Source organism: Canis lupus, chromosome 35, assembly GCF_011100685.1.
Source record: "Canis lupus familiaris isolate Mischka breed German Shepherd chromosome 35, alternate assembly UU_Cfam_GSD_1.0, whole genome shotgun sequence".
NCBI lineage: Eukaryota > Metazoa > Chordata > Mammalia > Carnivora > Canidae > Canis > Canis lupus.
Window position 1 is genome coordinate 15,323,699 of NC_049256.1, and position 27,563 is coordinate 15,351,261.

Consider the following 27,563-nt stretch of genomic DNA (forward strand, 5'->3'; position numbering starts at 1 on the left):
CAGTTGTGTTTTAGGACTCAGTCTTCTGATTGTAAATGCTCTTCGGTCTGCTAAAACCAGTGCTGACTCTTAAGATGACTTCCTTGGGAATCTATCGTGTGTGATACCTGGTGTAAGTTCCCTTCCTTCCTCCCTCTCTCCCTCCCTCCCTTCCTTCCTTTCTTCCTTGACCACAATGAACAGGACAGGCCACCACCTCACCTCAGCCTCAAGCTCAGCAGAAACAAAGTTAAGTCCCATCCAACAGCCTTCTATTAAAATCTGAACCACTGAGCAGCCCCTGGGAAAACCTCTAATAAAGCCAAGGACCTAGAAAAAGGCTCTAATCTGATGAAAGCCTCCAAGGGAGGAAGAGACCCAGCTATAAAAGCTAGCCGGGAATGCCAAGTCAATGCCTTCCCTCTCTGGGCATGCCTCTGTCAGGCAAAATATTATTTTTTAAAAAATTTGTGTCTCATTCAGCTTTCTAAATGGTCCATTGTCTGCAGCAGCATCTTCCTGTTAGCAGCCATCCAGCTACTACAAGTGCAGGAGGAAACAGAGCCACAGATCTGTGGGAATGGCCAGACCTCCTTTTCCTGCCAATGGTTCGTTCAAAAGAAGCCACCAGTGGTGACCTGGTCACTGCGGGTCTTCTTTTTCTTTTTTAAGATTTTATTTATTTATCCATGAGAGACACACAGAGAGAAGCAGAGACACAGGCAGAGAGAGAAGCAGGCTCCCTGCGGGGAGCCCGATGCAGGTCTCAATCCCAGGACCCTGGGATCACGACCACTGAACCATCCAGGTGCCCCATATTGCATGTCTTTAAATGATGATAGCAAGGTGGACTCGCGAGTTTGCAAGCCCCATCCCCTTCCCTGGGCCTGTTTCCCCCACGTGTCTCACAGACACGGGACATGCAGACACATGAGCACCACTCCGGACCAGGTGACACGGTGCAGTTCTAACCATCCTCCCCATCAGCCTCCGGACCTATCCACATGTTTCCTGGGCTTGTGCTTGCCATCCCTTCCCCCTCCTTTTTTTATTCATCCCTGAAAGCTTCTATTATCAATCACTGCATGGGGTAAATTTTCAAATCAGCAGTCAGAGTTTTTAAGCTGCATGACTTCTATTACAGCCAAAGGAGGCAGGTGACCAACACCAATGCTGTCTCAAAAATCCACTCAGCGGCGTCCTTGCTTGTGTTCATTCACTCGTTTTCATGGCGTGTATCCAGGTTGGGTTTTAACAAAGCCTTCTAGGAGGATGGGTCTGTATTTCCCAGAGGGTTCAGGGGAAGAGGGAAGCGGAGACGCTGAACCAGAAGAGAGAAAGCCTTGCAGAGTGTTTCTCTTAGGCATTTGGGCACATTTACCAGATCTGGCTGTGCTGGGAAGGGACAGGTGTTACGAGGGGTGTCTGAGGCTTGGTCACCATTCCAGCTTCCCTTTCCCAATCATGAAACTGTCCCTAACCAGTGCCTTCCATCCAATGGCCCAGGCCATCCCTATACAAAAGATTCTGGCCCCCATTCCTACAGCTCGGAGCCCTCCGGGCACTGTGTCTGTCCACCCTCTGTGGAGGCACCATCTTGGCCTCCACTCCCTTGGCCTCTTGGTTTTTCTTCCCACTTGGCCATTTGGACGAAACATTCATTCGCATTGTGTCTCTGGTGTCTGACCCCATCTTTACAGCCAGACCCTGCCTTATATATGATATGTATAGGTCAGTAATACCTCCCCATCCCTCGGAGATACGGGCAACCCCTAGCCCCTCCAATTCCAGCCTACCCAATGTCCAAAGTCTTTCCAGCAATATTAGCCTTTGTTTCTGGCCCCCACACCTTCACAGACTGTTTCTGGGCTGTGTCACACTGTGGCCTGTCACCTTGGGTCCAACAGCACTGGTGCACAATAATGACTATAGACAGGGGTGCAAGAGGAAAGAGGTACCAGGCACAAAATAAGAATCCATGATACATGTTCTCAAGCTCCTCTTGGCAACGTCGCAGTCTGGGGGAATCCTCCTCAGACCCAGCACCCAGCTTCTGTGCCTCTCCAGAATTTCACCCAGAAAGTCTAGTCTTCTTCCCTCCTTTATGTAAAGACATTCAGCACACACAGAGACACAAGGGCCTAGCACAAAGGTCTCCTCTTTCCAATGGCCCACAGCCTTCCTCTGAGGCAGGGGCTCACCTGGGCTAGCGCCTGTTCAAAGGTCACCAGTGTCTCACCAGGTTCTGCTTCCATCCCCTCTGATGAGGAGCAGCACCGGAGTCAAACAGGAGCCAGCTGGTGGCCTCTCACGAGGTGGGGCAGGAATACTGCCAGAAGGGGAGCCTCCACACTGTGTAGAAACCAATCAGGCCCCAGTAGATCTCGGCTCAGGAGGCTGGATGTTGGGAGTCAGACATGGCCAAGAGCAGCAGCCGGAGCAGCTGGTGCAGCAGCAAGGAATCCAGGAGGCTTCACCAGAAGGAGCTGGTGAACAGAAGCCAGGAAGGCACACAGAAGCAAAAAGGGTGAGGTGGAAACAAGAGGCCAGAAAGCTTGCGGTAGACAGCGGCAGGTGAGGCAGTGAAGTAGAGGGAGAACCCTACGTGTCCAGCCGAGGCCCTTTGGAATGGAAGGAGGCATCGTTTTCCCCACCTGGCCTCAGCTACCAGCTGCAGACTTGGGGTCTCCTGCTTGCTCACTTCCCTGTGTATGCAGGTGGTGAGTCCCCATTGGCTCAAGTACTTAGAGGCTCCTCTGCTCCTTACACCCTAAAACAACAGGTTGGCAGCCCCCATTCTGTGCACATGCTTCATGTCGATCTCAGAGCACGTACGGGGCCCACCCAACTTGCCCTGTGGGTCAGGGAGTCTTACTCAGATTCGTGACCTCATGTTCATAACTGCTAGCACAGCGCCAACGCTCAAGGCTGATTTCCTTCAGCTCAGCCCTCTCCATTACACTCGTGACATTAGCCTCCCTCATTTCTTTAATGCCTCCTACATCGTTAGGCAAAAATCAACACTCTATAAAAATATAGGCCCACTGTCAGGTTCTCCTGCGTTCAGATAAACTGTGGGAGGGTCAAGCTTGAAAGTCCTCAAGTTAAGTACAAATGGCCCAGTTCTACTTCCACCGTCGCGAGTCTCCACAAAAACAAAAAGATCTACAGAGGAGTTGATTCTGTAAAACTCAGAGAGCCGCAGAGCAAATCAATTGAAAGCTATGGAGTGAGGAAAAGAAGCTGCTGCGGTGACCCTTTCTGCTGCATGTGGCTGATGCCAGAGAAAAAATGCCAGCCTTTGGTGCATGTATCAAAAGGAGAGATTTTTATCTCTTTTTTTCTGAAGAAGGACTTTCTTCTCTATTTTCTTGCTGAAAATCTGTGACTCAGATGATAACCAATGTCTGAATACAGCTTGTGTTGGTTCACTTTATGGGGCATTTATATACATAATAATAGTCTCAAAGGAATCTCCACCTATGAAACTCCAATTAGTGGGGATTAAAGTATAGAGACCCCATACTCTATCTCCATGCTCCTTCCCTACTCACCAGTAACTGGAGTGGTCTAGTGGGTCTGTCTCCAATGGAAACCAACCACATCCCCTGCAGGCATGAGTAGTGGAGGCCTGACCTGTCACGGCAAACCTCTATGTTTCTTCTGACCCAGTTCACAACCCAGATTATATTCACACCAACATGGCCCCATGAGCATGCCCATGTGCCCATGCCCTCTATCCATTTCTCTCCCACTTGGAAAATTATATCAGAATGCAAGAGCCTAAAAACAGCACCCTCATGGGGGCTCTCTCTGGTATGCCTTGTAATTTATCAACAAAGCAAATTATTTGAAACTTTGATATTTCAATTCATTAATTATTGCACGCAGTTAATTCCTTTTCGCATGCAGCGTGGACACCATGGTTGAAAGCACTGACTTCTCAGACACCCTAAGATGCCTACCACTGAAACTCTTGACAACAGACAACCAAGCACTGCTACTGTGAACTGACTCATAGAAGATTCCAGCACTTTAATGGGAATCAAGACACCTCTCTCTTTCTTAAAACACACGAACCAAAATTCCATAATTTCCAATGACGATAACAATTGTATAATACCCAACAAAGGCTCTGTTACCCTCTAAACAAAGGAAATCATAAAACATTATGGACGATTACTATTTTTTGTTGTTTTATCCACTTTCCAAATCCCCTAAAGAAGAACATCCACCAATTTTAAATAAGCTATAGTTCAAAATGTTATGTAAAGTTTGCATTTTCAATACCAGGAGTAGAAAGTCACATGATTTGAGGAGATTCTTCAGGGCACAGTCTCATCCCCATATTGATTTAAGAAATTCCTAGAGCAATGAGAAGAGAGGGCCTTTTTAAAAAATATCTCCAAAGGGAGAGTGGGGTGATGGTAGAGATTATCACATTTTTACTAAAAGATTTCTTGACTGCTTCCCATTGTGAGACATATAACACTCCTACCTTCTCAACAAACCATTAAAAGACAACTCTTTCCAAGTGTCTACAAGACATGACCTCTAGGATCTATCATATCAAACGCATGTTTTATAAGTCTCCTGTCAGCTAAGCTTCTATGAGTGCAAGACATTGGCCCCTGGGAGACGTATGTCCCAGAATTGGGAATGAAAATGGATCAAAGCTGCATACACCACGAACCAACAAAATCTTATTTGGTGACTGAGAACATAAGGGCGTCAGTTATTTCTTTCCAACCATTTGGGCAGTTGAACCAAGATCAGGGGTTATGATACTGAAAACCCAGAGGACCATATAGAACAGCTTTTCTATATGGCTCGCCATTTCTGTACCTGGAAGGTGTAAGCTTTGAGGTTGGGTGGTGGGCAGGATAGAGGGGTGGCCGGCGTACCAGGAAAGTAGAGGGACAGTTACGTGGGGGGTGGGTAGTCACTGTAGGAATAAGAACGAGAATCAAGAAGAAGGAAAATAAAAGGGAGGAGGAGAGAGGTAAAACTGAAGCCAAGGAAGGCTAGTGTTCTTCACTGCCAATGCCAGGGAGATGATGGAGGTTTGCTCTTCCAGCCCATCAGGAGGACAAGCGATAATAGAGGACGAGGAGAGACCACCTGGGTGACCTAGACTTTGCATTGAAAACACACCAGGGAAGCAGACTTTGCAGACGTTTGTGCCACAAAGCTGGGGGAAGCCTCCACACTGCTTCCCAGTCTTCGTCCTGTCAAATGACAAATGTCTCTTTTATGTAAGGATCAAACAGTGTCGGAGGCAGTAACATAAGCAAAAACTCCAGTGACATTGATTTTGCATGTTAGTGGGGCTGCTTCTAAAGAGGAACTCCCACGGCAGCCAGAGAGTTTCTTCACCTGAGTACCACGATCCTGCCGCACCCTTAGCAGCCCCATACCTGGCCAACAGGAACACATTCATCCAGCCCCTCTGACACCATCACGTTGACACTTCAATTACCTGATAACTGCTGCAATGTTTTTCTAGCTGAGCTGGAAAACTCTGAAAGAGCTTAATCTTTCTCCCCTTTTGGCTCCGCTCACCTTCTACCTCCTTCTGCTGTTTCCTGGCAAAGTCTCCACGGTCAGGTTGTTATCAGCACACGAAGGGATGACCGAGAGAGTCTCGGACCTGAATTCGAATCCTGACTCTGCTATTTACCTGTGGCGTGACCTCAGACAAGTTGCCTAGATTCTATCAACTTCAGTCTCCTCGCCTGTAAAATAGCAATTGCTACAGAAAATCAAATAAGACGATGACCGTTTGGAACACACAGGTGCTGTGCTGGTTGTCATGATGCCAATAGCGATAAGTGAGGAAGGATTCAACTCACTCTAAAAACAAACATGAAACGTACATTTCTTCTTGTGAAAATGCTCTTGAAAACCTCTTGAGCACATTACAGGTAGCCAATCTGTCTTTAGTTTTATGGGAAAATATTCTGCTCCAATTATACTGAAGGTTTCTTGAGAGAAAATTAGTGTTTAATTTGATAACATCATCCTTCCCATGTAAGAAAAAAATCACAAGTTTTGTATCTGAGAAATAATTCTAGGTGATTCATATGATGATAATTATTAGTTAATAATGAAGAGAAATATGCTAAGGTCAACACCCCAAATTTACTCGTAAAGGTTTTTTTTTTTTTTTCAGTCTAAGGATGGCAGCAGAGAATATTGTAGATGTCTCTGGGCTCTACAGATACCTACTAAAGCAACTAGAGTCCTTTTAGGGCATTGGTTTGTGTGTCACTCACTGGAATTTGAGCTCCTGGCTAACATCTTAGCCATCTTTGTATACCTGGTGCTGCTACATAGTAGGCTAGGATGATGAGCAGATGGCCAGTGCACCTCACTGGCAGGCAAAGATACGATCCTAAAAAGAAAGCTATTTTAGAAGCTTGTATTATACTCACATCAATTGAGATCAATCTCAGCTGCCTCCATCCATACCGTAAGAACCTAACAAACCTTAATCAAAACAAATGTGTATTTCTCTTTACCCAGCCCCACTGGCCCTGAAGTCTAGAGGTCATCTGTCCACAGCTCCACAGCACCAGGGACTCATGTGCCTTGAGTCTTATTGTTCTACTGTGTATGGCCTTCATTCCCGGGTTTACATCTTGGTCCAAGATGTCTCTGAAGCTCCTTTTATTATAATCACAATCCAGACAGAAGAAAGGCACATTTATTTTTTTGTTTTTTTGGGTTTTTTTTTTGTTTGGGGAACAAAATGGGTAGACTGTGTCAAAGAATGCTGCTCTCCTCATAATATCTATTTCTCCTTTTTTTAATAACAGAACCTCAATTTTTATCTCAGTTTCTTGCCATCCATAATAGATATTATATTCCCCAGCCTGCCTGTCATATGTAAACATATGATGAACTTTCATACAATGAAATACAAGCAGAAATATTACATAGAATTTTGGGGAAGTTCCTGCTCTTTAAAAGGAACACAGATATGATGGCTGGAGCCCTAGCAACCACCTTGGATCATAAAGACCATAAAGACAAAAGCTGGATCCTAAGGATGACAGGTGAATGAACTATAAGGAAACTTTGTATCTGAGAACCTCATAGGGGAACCAGACCAACCCTGGGCTGAGAAGTCTGAACATCTTTTATGTGAGAGAGAAATTAGCTTTTATCTTTTTTAATGTCACTGTTACATTTCTGGCCCCTGGAAAGTTGAATCTAGTCCTAAGCAGTACAGGACTGGAAGCTTTTTCCTCCCTCTTCCTATTTATCTGTTACCCGCAGCATTATTCACCAACATGGCCATTACTGAATCTTTTTTCTCTATCTTAACCTTTCTCACAGGGAGTAGCAAATAAAGGACACAAAGCTCATAACTTTTAGTTTTGCAAACTATGAAAATTTTATAACAAAAGGAAATAAGACGTGAACCATCAACAATTCCCCATACAGCTATTGTGAAACAAAAAAGTTAAGAGAATTCACCTCCAAAATCCCAGAAGCACTTCTGTCACCGTTCAACATCTATGGCCATGTTCTCAGTGTGTACTTGATAAGAGACTATATCTTTAGGTAAATGGTTCCTCATTAACTTATATACTTAAAAAGAATAAAGTCAACAGGAAGAAAATAGTTATTGTTCTGTATCAAAGAGGCAGATCATGAGCTTTTTGCCATTTGACCTAAAACTTAGCTGAACCAGAAGATCACTCCATTTTCCCTCTTACAAATCCCTACAAAAACGTTTAAGCCACATGCGTTATCAAAGCAACTTCATAAATAAGCTGGTGTCAACATACCCACGAATATAAAAAATATTTTCCTGCCCAATAGTTGTCTTCTCTAAGATTCTATTGGAGTTATGCCTCTTCCAATAGCCTCGATTCTTATTTTATCTTATTTATATTTAAATGCATTCAGTGTACCCACAAGTATAAGATAAAGTGTTTTATAAATTGTCACCATGGAGAGATCGAAATTAGTAAGTTTAATGAAGGTGGTGTGTGGGTAGCTTCTCTGAACCTTTCTGCAAGGTGGTATCTGGACTCCATGAATCAATACAGATCCTATGACAGAGAAGAAAGATGGGGGGACGGTGCTTACTTCAAAGACCTGGATTCTTGTCCCAACTCTGATTTCCAACATGTAGTAAATATTTGGACAAGTATCTTAATCTCTCCAGCCTCTTTTCTGTTAAATGAGAATAATAACAATTTTAAATAATCTTGGGTCAAATGAAAGCAGTTTATAATGGTAAAGAGTTGCATAAATGTATTGTCTATATATTTATATGAAATAGTCGTGTTTAGGTTCTAAGTAGTAGAAACTAAACTGTGTACCTTAAGCATTTGTGTGTATATATGTATGTGACTAATGTATACAGAACATCCCGGAAGAAAAGCAAACAAGCCATTAAATAAAACGGTTATCCTTTGGGGTTGGGTACATTTTTTTTCCCTTTAAACACTTTAGGTGGTAACCATATATTATTAAATTAAGAAAAAATATGTACTATGACTGAAGTTTTTTTCATGATGAAATGGGAGGAGGCCAAAGCAAAAGGATTTGAAAGAAGCAGGATATTCTTTTAGCAATAATAATGAGTCCCCCAAATCTACAGCCCTGAAAGCTCTTACCTTGGTGACCCACACATTATATCCTTCAAACAGGTACCAACATCAGGCTGACCCTAGCAATTAAGCATCAAGATTTAAAAAAGGGAAATACAATTATTGGAAGATGCCCCCAAATATTCAATACGTAGGTGTTTCTGGCATTAGGAGCCAGCACTACACTCACATCACAGCTCTCATATTTCCAAGGAGTATCTTTTCATTCATGTAGCTCCCCTATCCCCACAATCTGTCAGGCAAAAAGCATATGGCTTCCACAATTATTTTGTGGTCCACCATATCCCTTCCTCTTCTTCTCCATCTATTCTATAAATATTCCAACTTTCACACCAAAAGCCCCGAAGAAGTTGTAGAGGTGATCCCCTGAACAGGAATTAGGCCTCAGAATACCAAGCCACCAAGAACCTCCTGAAGCCCTGACTCCCCCACAAATTAAAGCAGAAAGTATTTGTCTTTGTGCAAATCCCTCTCTCTTTCCTGAAGTCTCCAAATACCCACCACGACGGCCTTGTCTCCAGCCCACCTGAGTCAATTGGTCTAAATTCTCTAGGCAGGTTCACACAGAGTCTAGACCTCTATCCTAACAACGGCCACCACCTTAGTCCACACATCTGGCTCCTGCTTATGCCACCTGGGAGGCTAGTCAGCAAGAAGCAGACCAGGTGAAAAGGACACCAGGGCATATGAAAAATAATATGTCAGTTCCTCAAAAAATTAAAGACAGAATTACCACAGGCTCTAACACTGTTCACAACAGCCAAAAGCCAGAAGCAACTCAAGTGCCCATTGACCGATGAATGGATAAACAAAATGAGGTATATCCATTATTACTCAATACATACAATATTATTTGACCTTAAAAAGCAAGGAAATTCTGTTGCATGCTACAATATGGATGAACCTTCAGGATATTACACTCACTGAAATAAGCTGGTCACAAGAGGACAAATGCTAAATAATTCCACTTATATGAGGTCATTTGAGCCATAAAATTCGTAGAGACAGAAAGTAGAATGGTGCTTCCCAGGGTCTAGGGCAAAGGGGCGGGGAGTGTCATTGTTTGATGAGCGTAGAGTTTCAATTTGCAAGATGAGAAAAGTTCTGGGGTAGGGTTGTACATCTTTCTGCGTAAGATGGTAATGTCTATACTGTGTATATTTTACCACAGTGTTTTAAAAAGGGATGCCAAAACAGCCTACATCCTCCCCTGGAGCCAAAAGCACCACACATCAAGCCCACCTGGACCCCCTAAAGTCCAACCTCAGAATCCCTGCCTGGGTCGCATTAAAATCCTGCCCTGAGCAAATCCCTTCCAGCTAATAGGAAACTTCCCATCTCTGACCTGTTACAGCCGCATGATCAAGACTAAATCTCAGTCCCAAATTGTGCTGCAGAAGAATGGTTTTATACGTAATAGGGTTCCTACATAGGTAGAAATTTAAGAAGCTTCCAGCTGCAGTAATATTGTTTTTTGATCTGGGTGGTGATTACATGAGTATGTTTACTTTGTGAGAATCCATCGAGCTGTACAATTAGGATTTGTGCACTTTTCTGGATATAAATTTGGCTTTGATTTTTTTTAAGTCATTAGGGAATTTTCCAGCCCTCCTTTGTTATCACTTGCTTCATTCATACGATTCTTGGCCTCTTACGAGATGATGAGTTCCCGAAAGCCTCAAAGAGCCTAGCAGAGTGCTGGGCTTTTATTTCGAGCTTCACCTTTGCCTATTGATGTCACTGAAATGTGGAGATCCAGGGCTTACCAGAGGGAAAAGGGCAGTGGAATAGTTTTCCAAAATCCGTCAACATCAGCAAAACAGAAGCTTCCTAATCCCAGAGCTGCAGCTCAATAATACAGCCACGGCAATCAGCACAGGCTTATTGGGCAAACTCGCTGTGATGATAACCAACACTCCGCGAAGGTAACAATTTTGATTTTTTTTAAACTTTTATTTATTTATGATAGTCACACACACAGAGAGAGAGAGAGAGAGAGAGGCAGAGACACAGGCAGAGGGAGAAGCAGGCTCCATGCACCGGGAGCCCGACGTGGGATTCGATCCCGGGTCTCCAGGATCGCGCCCTGGGCCAAAGGCAGGCGCTAAACCACTGCACCACCCAGGGATCCCACAATTTTGATTTTAAAGAGATAGATGATTGATAGATAGATAGGTAAATAGATAGATGATGATGATGATGATGATGATAGATAGATAGATAGATAGATAATCGATAATAGAGATATACAGAGATACATATTTTTTAACATATTTTTGTGTAGTAGGTGTATATACACACCAAAAGCAGTGTCAGTAGAGCCCAAATCCAGCCTCCCCACAAGAAAAGTTAACACAATGGGGTAACAACTAGTTCCTATATTGAAAAGTGGCTTAAACCAAAATAGATTTGCAAGTGGCAAGCTCTGCGGGCAAAGTCTGTTGTGGCTGGTTCTTAAGGAAAGTCAAAATTTGAGCCAGACCTCTTTGGTCTTAAAAAATGCAGGTCACTATCATTACCGCAAGAAGCAGAAGGACTAGAAACAAAGTGCCTCCAAGAGGGTGAGATAGAGCCCCTAAAACCACTGGTAGGGGGTGTCAGTTTGAAGGCTCTCACTGGAGAAGTCCTTTAACTCCTGGATGCTGAGCCTTCATGCAGTCTCATGAATGGAGATGTGGAGAATGGGCACTGTTTGCATTTCAGCTGTTTCTACACGTGCCAGAGAAGAGTCCTGCCTGGCAGAGGGGGGCTAGCAGTATGTACAGAGCAGAGCTGGCTCAGAGGCGGTGGAAGCGCCCCCCACCCCGTGCTCCCCCATTGGCCCTCTGTACACGGGCAGAGGGGGCACATGGACCCGAAGGAAGCCAGGGGAGGGGGTGCCAGGGGGTTAGCTGGGGCCTGCCCCACACACCACGCCTGTGGGGGACTCATGAGGCCAACAGATCTGGAGACAGAGGCTGTTCTAGTCATGATGGGGGGAAGCCCTACTGCTCCTGATGCTTGTGAGAGAGAGTGTACGTCCAGTGGGTAGGTCAGTTTAAGATGGAAGGTGAGCCAACTCACCCTGGTTCTCATTTTTCTCTCTCTTTCCAAAGGCTTTCTCTGGTTTGACAAATCAAACAGGATCCCAAAGGAAAAGCATGAGAGGAGGGAAGAGTCCTCCTTCTCCAGGCAGATTTATGGCATTTTGGATGCAGCTTGCGTCTGTCAGGCCAAAATGGTTAGGGTGGGCTAATCGAGTAGAATTACAGCTTCCTATAATGGGGAAAGTTAAATAGACAAGCTTGCCTACCCCGAGGAGCACGAAGCAGAGGTCAGTGCTGCTGGCTTTGAACATGAATGGCCCCTTCCCCTCCGTCCCCTTTCACATGTGGCCCGGCAACAGTAGCAGACAGATGCCACACAAAGACAGACACACCTGATTAACCATGAATACAACAGCTGTCGCTTCCCCACCGCCGCCACTACCCACAGCCTGGCTCTTTCCGCTCACTTTTTTCCCTTTCTTTCAGCTAGCACGAGGAAATTAAACCCACCATTAAAACCCAAGTTAGTGGGAGGGTGTCAGCAGCCAGGCCTTTGTCTCTCTGCTCACAGCCCTGTAATAGGTACCTTCTGATTTGTCCTTTCATCTGAAGAGGAGTTGCGGCCTACTGCTGAGCGCCCAGTCAACTCAAAACCTGAGACCCCGAGAAAGGCCTGCAGTGGGTGAGGCGAGATGGAGCTGACTCAAACGGAGAGGGAGAAAGTACACAGGGCAGCGCGTTTTGTGTGCACCTGAGAGTTTCTGTCTTCGTCCCCCTCCTCCAGTTCATTCTCTTGCCTCCAGCCAACCAGAATTCCCTGCTGCTAAAAACACCCACCCTTAAAAAACAAATTGGCAGGCCTGAATCTACCGATGGGGAGTGGAGCTCAATGCAATTGTCTTCCCGTGAGAACTTACTTATTTTGCTCCCATTTTGAGCCATCCTTCACAAAAAAGAAGGAGGGCAGGTGTTGTTTTTTGGCTTTTTGTTTTCCCCTCTTAGGTAGCCAAATCCTTGAGTTCGTTTTAACTTCCAAGACCTCGAAGAATCAAGTACAGGAGGAAATCTAAGTGTTGAAATGCAAATAACTTCTAAGGACATAAATAAAGCGGAATGTGATTGTGCCGAGCTTCCAGAAACCTACAGAACGGTAATTAGAGCCCTAAGTGTGAACTCTGATTTTTCTTCAGGGGTTTTCTTTGTTTTGCTTTTTTCCCCCCCCCCCTCTCTGGTCAATTTGAGTTAATCATTTGACCTCTGTAAGCCTGCATTTCTAGTTCTTAAAATGGCTCTCTTAATTATCAAAAAGTCTCTTAAGCAGTTACCAAGAGAGACTAATAAAAATGATCAGAAATCACTCAGCAAACACAAAGCCTTATAATAATAAGGGGTTGATAACTGGGCAATTTAACTCAATCTCACAAAAATTCGACAAATACCCCTTAGTACCTCATGGGTGGGGAAGTAATGGAACGATCCAAACCTGTCATCTGCAGGCTGTTTCTAACGAAGCCCAGCTCTACTGTACACTTCTGACTTCTACTAAGAACTCATGGAGATCTCCATCAAGATAATTAGAAAGTCTAACTGAAGTGCCTAGAAGATTCTGTTTCAGACAGTATGACTAGAGCCACGATCATGTAGGACATTGGGATCTGTTCTAGAACACAAAGGTAGCTTGCTGTGGTTGATCATTTCAGACTCATCTTCCATCCAGTTGATGAATGGCCCATACTACACTTAGGGCCACAACCACTATCAAATCAACCGATGGGTCCCACCTCAGAGCAATTTGAAAAAAACGACCCTCGCTTTGCCACTGAAAACCTTCTCCACAATTCTTAGAGTATCCAAATATCTCTTTTTCTTGCTTCACAGAACCCACAGTTTAAGCAGAGTAAGCCTGTCTGTTTTCGATTCTTAACTTTTCACACATGGCAAACGAGTAGAACTTTTGAACACTGCGATCATCTGGCTGATGAGCAAGCTGTTTTCCGTTTCTGGCAACAAATACTTCTGGCTTATCTTGACGGGAAGAAAAGGGATGAAAATATACTCTGGTTGGATATCATTGATAACATTTGTCATCTTTGCAGCTAAAAAAAAAATAGCTTAGAAAAAGTCTCCCTTGGTGTTGCAGAAAATGGCAAAGAATTGGCACCACCACTGAGGTGCCAATTAAACTGAATTTGTAAATGAAGTAGCCTACTGTGGTCCTTTCCATAACAAATGCAGTATAACATCACGAAGTGAGATGAAGACCCGACCAGGACTAAGGATTTTAGGGTGCTGGATCTGGAGCCCCATTGGTGGACATAGTACCTTCAAAGGCTCATTTCATGTGTCTGAACCTGTCCCCCTCTATTTAAGTCTGCTAGAGGTGCTGTAACAAAGCAGCACGGTCCAGGGGGCTTCTACAACAGAAATGTACTCTCTTATAGTTCTAGAGGCTGAAAGTCAAAGGTCAAGGTGTTGGCGGGGTTGATTTTCCCCTAATGCAATATAGGCCTCTACTAAGATGCCCATCTACTCCCTGTGTCCTTCCCTGGTCTTCCCTCTGTGTGTGTCCATGTCCTAATCTCCCCCTCTAATAAGGACACCAGTCATATCAGCTTAGGGCCCATACTACTGACTTCATTTTAACTTAGTGAACTCTTTAAAGACTCTCACTCTAAATACAGTCACATTCTAAGGTACTAGGGATTAAGACCTTAACATACATATTTTGGGGGAACATTCCTCAGTCTGTAACACACCCTGAGGCACTCATTTAACTGAATTAGCTTGGATTTATCTCAATTCTGACACACTCTGAGACTATGGCTTGGATCCATAACCAAGGTGAGTGGAAAGCTCATATGGCATCCACCTTGCCATGATACATCCATGACAAACCATGAAGGAGACAAAATAGATGGCCACATCATTTGAAAGCAAGGAAGCCAATCTCATGAATTCCAGGGGCCATGAGAATCCTGATGACACCTCTCAAAAGAAGCAGAAAGACCGAGCAGCCCAGCAGTTTAGCACCACCTTCAGTCCAGGGCCTGATCCTGGAGTCCCAGGATCGAGTCCCAAGTCGGGCTCCCTGCATAGAGCCTGCTTCTCCCTCTGCCTATGTCTCTGCCTCTCTCTCTCTCTGTCTCTCATGAATAAATAAAATCTTTTTAAAAATTGTTTAAAAAAAAAAGAATCAGAAAGACCAATAAACAAGATCACTTCCACATTAAGTGAAGAGTGTTTTATGAGCATTCTCTCATTCACCAAACCCCTTCATTAAAGGGTTTTTTCCTTCTCTAACATTTAGAAATGGCAAAAAGTGAAGGAATGAATCATCAAACAGGCAGAAAATTCTTCCTATGACTCTTTTACCTGAGCAAAAATGTCACTTCCTGAAAGAGTAGAGAGAAAGTGTCAGGCATGACTAACGGAGGTGACGAGCTGACGCAAAGAAGTTCAGGACAGGAGGAACGTGAGAAATAGGCAAGGTTAAGTATGAAAATGAAGGTGGGTGAGTACACTCCCTCAGGGAAATAAGGCTTGAGGGGGAATTGTGAATAAAAGGTTTCCAAAAAAAGACATGTGTGTGTAATTTACTTAATCGTTCCACCAACGTGCAGCAGTGGGTTGGGTATGATGGTTCCAAACACCGTGTGACACATGTTTACAAAGGAACTGGGTGACTCTATTTTAAATGACAACTTCTTATTCATCACCCCTTGGAACGGCCTGTTTGCAACACTACTAATCACCAGGGCTCTTCTAGAAGCAGCACTGTTTAGTCATAAGCCATGTGCCTGGCAATGGCTGGGAAGTGACAAGAGGGCCAGCAGCTCATCATTTCCGGAATCCACAGAGGGGAAGTAGTTCCACATGATGGTGTACATTATGGATTGACTTACAGCTCCCAAAAAGATGTGTTAAAATTCTAGCCCCCCAGCACCTCAGAATGGGACCTAGTTTGGGAGTAAGATCTTTCAGATATAATTAGTAATGATGAGGTCATAGTGTTATAGGGTGGGCCCTCAATCCAATATGACTAGTATCTTTACAAGAAGAGGAAAATTTGGACACAAATAGAGATGCAGAAAGAACGTCATGTGATGACAGAATCAGAGATTGTAGTGACAATCTCTACAAGCCAAGGAACTCCAAGGATTGCCAACAAATAACAGAAGCTAAGGAGAAGGATTCTCTCCTGTAAGTTTCAGAAGGAGCATGGCCCTGCTGACACCTTGATTTCAAATGTCTAGTCTCCAGAACCATGAGAATAAATTCCTGTTGTTTAAGGCATCCAGTCTGTAGTATGTTGTTACGTGGCAGCCCTAGGAAGCTTATATAGCACGTCATGCATTTTGGTGAACGCAACCAGGTGTTCTGCTTGCTGCTCCATGACTTCTAAACAATATACTCCTCTGGGGGCCCCTAGGTGGCTCAATCAGTTAAGTGTCTGCCTTTGACTCAGGTCATGATCCCAGGGTCCTGGGATCCAGCCCTGTGTTGGCCTCCCTGTTCAGCAGGGAATTTGCTTCTCCTTCTCCCTTTGCCCCTATTCATGCTCTCCCTCATTCTCTCTCAAATTAATTAGTTAATTAATTAATTAACTATTTTTAAAATATAAATAAATGAATAAAACAATGTACCCTTCCAAAGGTCTCTACTCTCAGGGATTTGACCTTTTTCCAATTCTAAAAAAAAATATATATATATAAGACCTTTATTGACCTTCCAGCCTCTCGCCGCAATATGTTGAACAAAGACTCAGCAGGTCAGAGCTGAAGACTGACCATCTATCTGCTATCCGGGTGACTTCCTCTATCATTTTACCTTTTTCCTGATCAGCATGACAATGGGTGAGCCTCTAGGCCTCTGTCTCTCATTTTAAGATGAAGAACTTCAACATCAGTAATTTCTAGCCTGAAACATTGCAGATCATAATTCTTCTTTTTCCTCATTGATATTTTAGACACCACAATGATGAGTAAGAAAGGGAGTGAAGCTGTAGCATGTTTTCTTCTCCTCTGTGCTATTCCTAAGATCTTCTTACAGAAATTAAATGGAAAATATTTGTTGGATAAACTGTTTAGCAAGTAGCAAGAGGAAAGATAAAGGTTATCAATTCAAAGGAAATACTTCAAACCACAGTCAGAGCAATTAATTAATCAACCAACACTTACTGATGCCTATAGAGAGACTAAATATACAAAAGGACAACAACCAGATCTTTTAAAAAATAGACTTCTGACCTACAAGCAGCAGCAACCAGCCCAGGATTCCAACCCATTAACTATAGTAACCAGCCCAGGAAGTCAACCTACTGTAAGTCAGACTTGTAAGAAGTCAGATTACTATCTCCAGCAACCATCCAGGAAACCAAACAATGACTCCTGTAACAATTGGCCCAAAACATCCAGGACTTAATTAATAATTGAAAGCTTACCCAATTTTTGCCCCCACTTCCAACTTTGACCAACCAAACAAAGTCAAGTATGCACCCTTAATCTATCCCATGGGATGCTTGCTTCTAGTTAGCCCACCATCAACTTCTTCATATCAATAGTCTCCAATCAAAGTACAGCTAAAGCCTTCTCCTTTTTCCACTATAAATCTTTCCCATTCCTCTTCCTTCCTGGAGTCTTTGCCAAAACACAAGTTATGGTAGCTGACTCCCTTGCTATAGAAAGCTCTGAATAAACTTTCCTTGTTCTTATTTTGTTGGTCTTCATTTATGTCCACACCACTGAATGCAAGTAAATCCTATGCTAGACTCTTGGAGGGTAGGGAACAATACAAGGAGGTATAACATCATCCTTATACTTAGGAAACTTAAAATCTATGGGATCTGAGATAAAATGCACAAATATCTGGAACTACTACCACAACAACTAGGCAAGTCATAAAACCAGTCCAGAATACAAAGTCTAAGATGTAGTACTAGGCAGCTGGTAGAAAAGTTTGCAGACAAGAGATTACTTTTGGCTGGGGAGATCAGATATGAACTGAATTTCAGGACACAGAAGAAAATAATTCTAGTAGTTATTGAGATCTCCCTATTCACATGGTTATTTCAACTTGAAAGTTTGTGGGAACCAAAAGGAGCCCTAGCAGAAAATGTGTTTGTTCCATGACTACTTTGTCGCTTGAAGACAGAGTGATTTCTTGGGCAGTTCCCTCCTTTCTCTTCATAAGCCCCAAGTGAGTCAGAATGTTCCCTGAGTCACTCAGATGGTAGACATGACACCCTTGCCCAATTAGCCTCTTAAGTTCATCTGTGTTCCCATTCCCAACCCTTTCCCCTGAATTCTTGGCTACCCACCAAGACTTAGATCTTTATCCACACCAGGCCATTGTTAGAGGCCAAGCAGGGAGCCCTCCTGAAAGCTGGGGTTTTAGGAACACCAATAAATAGTACCCCGCCCCCCACTCAATTTCTAAACCAATTTAGAGGCATGAAAGAATTAGATAGCTAGACATAAAAATATCACCATTTGTTAAATGAACAAAGGCTTGGCTGGAGACTGACTTCAGGTCTGTGGGCTTATTAATATGGTACCACTGAAGTTGCCTAGCAGGTGCCTGGCAGTGCTAGAAGACAGGAAACTATGCCATGTGGGTTACTGCCCCTTAAAACTTCAGGCTTGAAGAAGCAGAGAATGTTCACCTTCTCCAGGCAGTTCCCAGAGAGTGAAGAGCAGGTGAATGCTGGTACTTCAGACCTGACCACTCTCTTCTTCCTCCAATGCAGTGAAGGAGAGGATGGGGAGAACCTAGGGGACTTACTCAATGGAAGCATGTCCCCCTAGAAACAATAGGAGTGGAAATAAATGGTCCCATGTAACACCCACAACAGGCAGGGCTTTGTCTCCACAGAGTTGAGGTCTTTAACACATGCACACATGCACACACATTCTCACACATGGCTGCCACTACTATGGTCATGCTTTGCAGTTCTAGGATTTAGGACAACTTTTAAGTCTGAGGAAAACAAATGCACTCATGGAGAAACCTCCCAAGTGAGGAATTGCCCTCAGCATGGATAGTGTTAGAGGTGTAGACCCCTAAGTCAAGCATCCTGAATTCCTGTCCTAGTACTGGCATTAAGTAGCTCAATAATTTTTCAAGGTCATTTGCCCTCCAAGTGCTCTGTCCCCAGCTATGCACTGAGAATCAGCACCTATCCTGCCACATGCATAAAATGGGAGATAAAATGGGTAAAGGGTCAACATATAACTCAACTCCATTTCACAGAGGCACCAAGGTGATCCCATATTAAGAGAAAATAGTAAATGAAATAAATGTGGAGCAGCCTTCTGTCACCACACAGAACTTTTCCAGCACTAGGGAGTACATCCAAAAGTAAATCCATGAAACTGAAATAGAAGAGCAGAAGGGAAGGGTAAGAAGGGTTCCTAAACCTGTGAGCTGCGTGTTACTGGATCAATTTGGACAGCTTATATCCAGGGGCTTAACAACTCATTTGTGATTCATTACATTGCTAACTCTGGAAGCTTTCACCCTCAGGGAACCTTTTACTGAATTATCCCTTAGGAACCAAAAAAAAAAAAAAAAAAAAAAAAAACACCCCACTGCAAAAAGTATTCATCAGAGAAAGGTAGGAATTTGAAAGGGTGTCCAATTTTTTCCTCTGAAGTTCTTGAGGAATAAGTATTGTTGGCTTAAGCCTCAGTCATGGCTTCTTTGTCATTCTCTTGGCAACAGAATGACCTTAGACTTAGGTTGGGAAATGGTGGAAAGAAAAGGAGGAAGAAAGGAAGTGTTGGATTAAGGAGAAGAGGAGAAAAGGGAGTTCATCCTGCAAAATAGAAGACCAGGGTAATAATTAAGTACAGAATTCTTTCAACCTCTGACTGGAATTTCCCAAGCCCACCCCCTACCCCAAGACCTCAAAGTCAGATCTCTCTTTATTGGTAGATGGAGAGGCTCAATAGGAAATGTAACGTCATTCAGAAGGACGTAGAAGGATCTGTTATTTCATTTTGCCAATAAGGCTTTGATTCCATTTTTCTGCCTATTATTCTCTCTACTATGTGATTCCCTTTCATGTGTACTCATTCAGCCCCTCTCCTCAGGGAGATCCCAGTCAAGTGGAAGAGACACTAGAACTGTGGTCTGTTGCAACACAATGATAGAAGTGTTCAAGTATGGATAAAGACAGTAGAGGAGCCCAGAGAATGGGCTCTAACTTAGGGAATGAAGTAAGGGTTCACCAGAGGGGTCCTCATTGGGTTCCCCAAGTAACAGACTCAGATGCTACCGGGACAGGACATGCTTACAAGGGAGAGAAAGAAGCAGGACTGGGCAGAAAAAGAACTTGGCCTGTGGTGCAGTTGCCAAAGGGGCTTTGGATGACCCCTCAGGGAGAGAGAAAGCTGGGATGGTCTGACAGCTGTCACTAATTGAGGCTTAGTGCTTTGCACTGACCACTCATTAGATGCGGGCAGTCCCACGGGAGGGAGGAGCATGACCTCAGCCAAAGATGCCCTCTGGGCAAAGGGCAATGCCAGGAAGGGATTCATCTGTGACCTGGCAGCAGGCAACACCTCAAGCCTCCACTCTAGGAAATTTTCCAGAAGAGAAGAGATCTGAGTTTTATTTTTTTTTTTTTAAGATTTTATTTATTTATTCACAGAGACAGAGAGAGAGACAGAGACACAGGCAGAGGGAGAAGCAGGCTCCATGCAGGGAGCCCGACGTGGGACTCGATCCCAGGTCTCCAGGATCAGGCCCTGGGCTGAAGGCGCCACTAAACCGCTGAGCCACCCAGGCTACCCTGAGCTGAGTTTTAGAGCACACAAATATTAACAAGGAAAGAAATGTGTTCTAGGCAGAAAGAAGAGCAATGTGCCAAGGCAAGGAACCTTCAGAGAACATCGCACATTTGGAAAACCATCACGAATTCAGCAGACTCATGAGGCACGTTGGAAGACAGAACCTAAGGAGAGGAGAAGGAGAAAAATGAGCCAGGAAAGCAGGCAGCCAGATCATAAAGAAGCCCATTTGCTGTGTTAAAGAGTCTGGATTTTATCTTAGAAATAAGGGAAAAGCCAGAAAAGGATTTTCAATATTGTTTATAGGGGTTTTTCCCCCCTGGTTTACTATGAGTTTGGAAAATGGATTAAGAACAAAGGGGAAAATAAAATAAAATAATCTCCTAATCCCACCACCCAGAGATAACCATAATTAACATTTTGATGGTTTTCTTTCTGGTATTTTTCTATTTATAGATACATGTATTGGGGCAAGGAGAAAGGGGTTTTCAAAAAAACCAGACAGATTATACCATAGGTACAGTTTTTTTTATCTTGTCTTATGATTGAGATCATAAGTATCTTCATGTCACTAAATGTTTTTCAAACATATGATTTAAATAATGGCATAGAAGTCTATTAATTGGATTTAACTAATGCTTTCCTTATTATTAGGCAGGAAGATTTCTTTCTTTCAAGAATCTTGGCCTATAATTTTTATTATATCTCTAAGATAAATTCCCAATAAGGGAATCATTGAGTTAAAAGATATAAACATTTTAAGATTAAAAGAGTTTAAGAGATGAAGCTGGATGTGGAGAAACATACACATTTATTTTCTGTTAACTCAGGGATCCCTGGGTGGCTCAGCGGTTTAGTGCCTGCCTTTGGCCGAGGGCATTATCCTGGAGTCCCGGGATCGATTCCCACGTCAAGCTCCCTCCACGGAGCCTGCTTCTCCCTCTGCCTGGGTCTCTGCCTCTCTCTCTCTCTCTCTCTCTCTCTCTCTCTCTGTGTGTCTCATGAATAAATAAATAAAATCTATAAAAAAAAAAGATATTTTCTGTTAACTCACCTCTTGGTCTTCAGTGAAGACAGGGAGAGAGAGTCAAGAAATTAAGGAGTGTTTCAGTTTACCAAAGGCTGATTACCCGGTTCTGACACCATCAGAGCTGCAAGCAGCATGTGAGGCAGTGCCTATGTGTCACATCTAAAACTGAATCTGTCCTGACCCTCAACCACTCAGTGTTCAGATTTCATTTTTTCCTTCCTGTTGGAAAAGATCCAAACACCCAAAGCCTAGCATTGGATGACTTTTAAAGTTCCTTTTCCCACTGAAATTCTCTGATTGTATCTTTGCAAATGTTCCTTACAAGCAAACTACATTATTAGCTGTGCTCTCAACATATTGCTTCTCCCCTAAGGCAGACAGAAGGAAGAACCTTTAAGCCTTCCATTGACATAGAAATTGTCCCAAATGCTCTCAAATTTATCTTTATTTGTGCTGCTGCCTATAAATTACTTTCTCATGGGATATGGTTTGAATTACAGAAACAATCCATTCCTTTCCCCATTGGTTGCCAGCCCTTCCCCAGGGTCACAGGATACTTCTTTTTGATGTTCATATCCTAATTTTAATCCAACTGTATGTTCTGTCAACGGTCTCTGGAGGCTACATCAGACATAATTCTCAAGCAACAGGAAGTTAGTTAATGTGACCAGTTCCGTTTGTTAGGACCCTTCTACAATCACCTCTCTACATAGCCTTCCTGACATGTGTTTGTAATCACGTGGAGTTATCTCTACAGCAGCTTGAGTTGTCTTCCATCTGAAGTGGCTGTCGGGGTAGTGCTCATTCATTGAGTCTGCTTCTGGTTTTGCTGTTGTTGTCTTAATCTGGCATCTCAGGAGGCAGAATGGTCTAATGAAAAGACAAACAAACTCAAATCAAGAAGTCTAGATTCTTGGCATAGTTCTATCACCAACAATTCAGGTGACAGACAGGACTTTACCTCCCATTGACCCATCTCTCAGAGTGGTTCTGAAGAAAAAAACAAAGGAATATTCATCAATACAGGAAACAATGGGCACAGTTGCTAGATCAAAGTGGTAAATTTATTGCAGCAATCTTGTTTATGTGAACAGAACAAGTAGTAATATCGTCCATAAAGAAAATACAGTCCTTCAAACAATGTTTATTAAGCCTACCAGGGACAACAGCAGGTACTTGGAGAACAAAGAAAAACAGAATACAGTCGGGATTTTCCAAGGTTGGTTGGAAAAGATACACGACGAATGAATACTTACAGCAATGATAACCACTTTAGTGGGCATATAACGTGATGTGGGAGCACACAGGAGGAAGCAATACATCCTGCCTAGGAAAGTCAGAAAAAAATCAACAGGTGACACTTGAGCAGTCTTGAACAATGAAAAAGGCAATGTCCAGGCAGATAAGTCAGGAAACAAATCATCATTTACAAAATCTCCAAGAAGAGAAAGAACACCGCATGTTCAGGGAACTGTAAATCCACCAGCGTGCAGGAGTGCAAAGTGTATGTCAGGAGGTAGCAAGGCTGGAGTCTTGTTCCCCTATTGTGTCTCCAGGATCATGCCCTGGGCTGAAGGCAGCACTAAACCACTGAGCCACCCTTGCTCCCCTATTGTGGAATGGTGCTTTGTCCTCTGGGCAACGTAGAGTCAGTGACAAGCCTTCAGCATGGCTGTATCAGTCATGGTCCAGGCAAGAAACACTGAAATCAGTAATTTGAGAAGAGTTTACAACATGATTATGTTCAAAGGTAGGGACAAGGTGTAGGGTGTAGGGAAATCACGAAGAGTCTTGTTGCCATCCTTAGGCCTGGATGGGTGAAAGGAGAAACAGTTATTGAAACTTGGAAGCTAGCTATGTGAGAATCCAGCTGATGGGAGCAGTGAGCATCAGGTCAGGGATGCTGTGTGCAATGACCTCCAGGGATGGACTTAAGGAGATAAATGACCCCTCTCACTACTCCCACCTCCTCTCACCAGTGCCCTCATCGGTCAAACCCTACCAGAAGCCAGAGGGCAAAGGAGCTTTGGAGGAAGAAGGCAGGGTGAAAAAGGATGGCTCTGCAGGGACAAACAAAATCAATCTAGCACCAACCAAGTCACGCTAGATTGGAATTTCAGACAGCTCATCAAGCAGCAATATGGAGAAAGGAAGCTGGAGAGAATAGGGAGAAGTAAAACCTAATCCGGATGAGAAATGCTGGGGATTTGATAAGACAGTGGTTGGCATTAAGGAAGGGGTGCAATAGATTCAGAGAACATTTAGAAGATACAATCTAAAGAACCTGATTGTCACTCACTGGTATCTCTCAGAAACTCTTTCTCATACAATAAATAAAACAAGAAACAAGATGATTCTGGGAGATACGGCCTGTCACTTCTGATATCTGAGATTCATCTTTTTTAAGCAGTTCATTTTGGTGATGATACCCAGCCTTGGATTTGGAAGCCAAGAACTTATGACAGGCAGTTCCATCCTTGTCAATTACGCATTACCCACCATCTGAGAAAAAACGAGGCCATTGTAGTGGGCTGAGTGGTGGCTCCCCGAAAAAATGGGTTCATGTCCCAGAACCTGTGAATGTAAACTTATTTGGGAAAATGGTCTTTGCAGATGGAACTAAGGATTTTGAGATGAGCTCACCCTGGATTGTCCGGAGGGCCCTAATTTCATGACAAGTGTCCTTATGAGAAACAGAAAAGGAGAACACATGGAGACGTAGGGAGTAGAAGGCCATGTGAAGACAGAGGCCTCCCCTTTATCCTCAATGTCCTGGTTCTCGGATTTGACCCCTGAGCCGTTGCAATAAATTCTCATTTAGAGCCATGTCTCAAACTTTCTTGAGCTACAACACTGCCCTGGAATGAGATTGAGTTCAAGAGCCACAAGCCAAGGAACATGTGAAGTTACTAGAAGCTAGAAGAGAAATCGGGAAAAAGTGGAAGGATTTCTAGGCATCTCCCCTAGGGCCTTCAGACACTTTGGTTTAGACTTCCAGCCTCCAGTGAGATAATAAGTTTCTGTTGTTTAAGCCAGTTCGTGGGGATGTGTTATGGCAGCCCTAGCAGGCCAACACAGCAATGAACCCATATTCTGATGGCATAAGGTCTGGGCAATACATGAGATGAGGCCAAACTTCAACTTCATCTGTTTTCCTGTGAGGAACCTGTCTGGTGAGCTGAAGTAGTGCCCGGCTGGAAAAGTACGTGTTTAAGACTGATGAAAGCCAGAGAACAGTTTTAAAATTTTATATTTATACCCCCAGATGTGCAGACCTTTCATGACATGGCAACTCAGGCAAAAGCATCTCACCTGCAAAAAACTTCTAAAATTCACCAACACTCATTTATTACCTGTGCCCAAAGCAATCTGGCCAAAGCTTGAAGGAAACTTTGGTTCTGTTCAGCCCAAAGTGTGTCCTTAATGTCAGCTGCCTTTTTCACACTCAAATATTTGTCGCAGCAGAAAAATACAAGGACTACACTTGCTTCTTTGAGGTCACACATTCTGGATGCTGCAGTTGGCCCAAATGAAATGAAATCTGAATTAAAGACAGGTCATCCTAGACATCTTGAAGCTTGCTTCAAAGTGACACCAGATTATTTATATCAACTTTCACTTTGCCAACTAAGCTTCATCCCTTTATGGGAAGGAACTTCTAAGGCAACCTGGTGTATAAGGGTACAAGAGATTGTTAGAAAATATTCCAGTATGTTGCTTAGGTGCCTATGCAAATGACAATATCACTGAGAAAACCAGAGAACCCAGTGGTAAGAGCATGTTCGTTATGGTGGAACAAAGAGGATGATGGGTACCATTTTTAATATGTTGAAGGCAAAATGCTGAGGCCCACCAGGACTAGATTTCCAGTAAGCAGTTGGAAATATGTCTGAAGAGTGAAGTTTGAGAGGACATTTCTGATAATTATATTTTGCCCTGTAAAAGCAAAAATTGCCTTATCTCTTTGATGTATCTCGTTTTATTTTTTACTTTTTAGATTTTATTTATTTGACAGGGAGAGATCATGATGGAGTGGGGAGGCAGAGAGAGAGGGAGAAGCAGGGTCCCGCTGAGCAGAGAGCCTGACTCAAGCTCGATCCAGGAACCCTGTGATCATGACCTGAGGGGAAGGTAGATGCTTAACCAACAGAGCCACCCAGGCACCCCTTGATGTATCTCTTTTTAAGTACCATTACCTCATAAACCAAACCCAATATAGAACATAAGTTCATTTCTATATAGCTTGGGGTGTGCTCCTTTTTACTGAAAGCAAGATTTCCAATTGAATACACCTTGCCCTCATGCAGCCAACAAATCCCATTCCTACATCACAGAGTGTACACTTGTTAGTCTAAATCTATAAAGGGAGCGCCATCCATTCTCCTTATTAGAGTTGAAGATTGGTCATGTGACCCCATACTGGCCAACGAGATGGAAGGGCTAAAGGGTCCTGAGGAAAGCAGGTTTGTAGCTTTTCTATGAGAAGTACCAGCAGCCAGTTCTTTCTCACTAACTCCTTCTCTGGACAGGGAATGGAGCACTAGCACTGAGGCTACTGGCAGTCATCCTGTACCCACAAGGACAGCCAGCCTGAGGATCTACTCAACGCCACACACACAGAAATGGAGAGAATATGGGTTCTTCTGATCATCATTGAGCCACTGGATGGACCTCTTCTGAGTCAATATTCATCTTTGTCACTTAGACCACTTTCACAGTTTCTATTAACTGCCAATGCAACCACCCTAGCCCATGCCAGTGTCTTCTGAAGCTTTGTTCCAAAACCATGTCACCCCAGACCTCCCTTGGTGAGGCTCCTGTCTCTTGTCAGTTGTCATTTCTCAATGACGGATGAGAAAGTATGGTTAAAGCCCCTAGCTTAGTGCTTATCACACACTAGGCACTGGGTTAGCTTAGAGCCTTCTTTGCTTTGTCTTACTTCTCAGCTTGGAGCATTCTCTCTCTCTCCCAGATCCCCACCATTGTTTTTGAAATGCTTTGTGTGATAAAAGCCAGATCCCAGTTGGCATCTGGATGCTTGAGTGCTTAGAAGCCTAAACACTGCCTGGGAGGATGTAATTGGAAACTCCACGACCCAGAGACACCAGCAAATGAGTTACCTTCCTCATTGGATTGCCACCATGGCTAGTCAAAGAACCTCTTACTTTTCACAGGATTCAAATATGGTGGCACAACATGGAGACCAACGCCATTATAAGCTCAGTGAAATTTGGCTTTCGATCATTCAGAGCCAAGATGTTTCACATCTGAGTCATCATTGCCAGTATCAGTCCTCACCCTGCAGATGTGCAGAAAGACTGATTAATACAGAATTCTGATTACTATAATGTTCACAGTATTACTAAAGGAGGGCCCAAGAACTCTGATCAGCAGCTTTTTTAAAAAAGAGACCACTGGATTTCCCCTCCCCTTTACCCTCAATGTCCTGGTTCTCGGATTTGACCCCTGAGCAGTTGCAATAAATTCTCATTTAAAGCCATGTCTCAAACTTTCTTGAGCTACAACACTGCTCTATAATGGAATGGATTCTTCTATAATGCATCAAAGAAACCTTCCATTAGTGGTTTTGTTTTTTCCCTTTTGCTTTTTTGGGTTAAAAGTCATTCAAATTTCATGTGACTCTTACAGTAATCTCATGAGACACTTGGAGACACCTTGAGATATTGTAAAAACGAATGCTGAAAACGCTAGTCTGAGAATATCAGCCTGGATGGGAAGCGCCTTCCCCATCCTGCCAGTGACTCACTTTGGTGACTCAGAGCTTGTCACACAAATGCAGAGATCCACAGCACCTATCTTAGCTCACCTTCCTCTGCCTACTTGGAGGGAAATTAGCGATTCATTACATAAAGTGTACAAAGTTCTTTCAATTCCTCCAGATACAGTTTATATGAATACAAGGCATTACCGCTTCCCAGGTATTAAGGAGCATTCCAATTTAGGGGAGGGAAGGGGGAGGAAGGAAGGTATAAGGGGTGGGATCTTACTTTCACAAATGTCTTAACCAAAACTGAATGTTCTCAACAAAGCCAAGACCTAAAACTTCATAACATGGAGAAGATTCTGATTATTGTTTTAAGTATCAAATTTT

General features: G+C 43.4%; 1 long non-coding RNA gene across 4 annotated transcripts; it reads left to right on the forward strand.

Annotated features, from left to right (window-relative positions):
* The first annotated feature begins 6,940 nt into the window (after positions 1-6,940).
* Positions 6,941-13,832, forward strand: LOC102154955. 4 transcript variants are annotated; one of them, XR_005384167.1, is made up of 6 exons: positions 6,992-7,125; positions 7,321-7,548; positions 10,194-10,531; positions 12,635-12,782; positions 13,129-13,305; positions 13,511-13,832. It is a non-coding gene; the product is annotated as an uncharacterized LOC102154955 (long non-coding RNA). The 4 variants fall into 4 exon arrangements; XR_005384166.1 differs by having other exon boundaries at positions 6,941-7,037; positions 13,129-13,832; XR_005384165.1 differs by having other exon boundaries at positions 13,129-13,832.
* Positions 13,833-27,563: the final 13,731 nt, after the last annotated feature.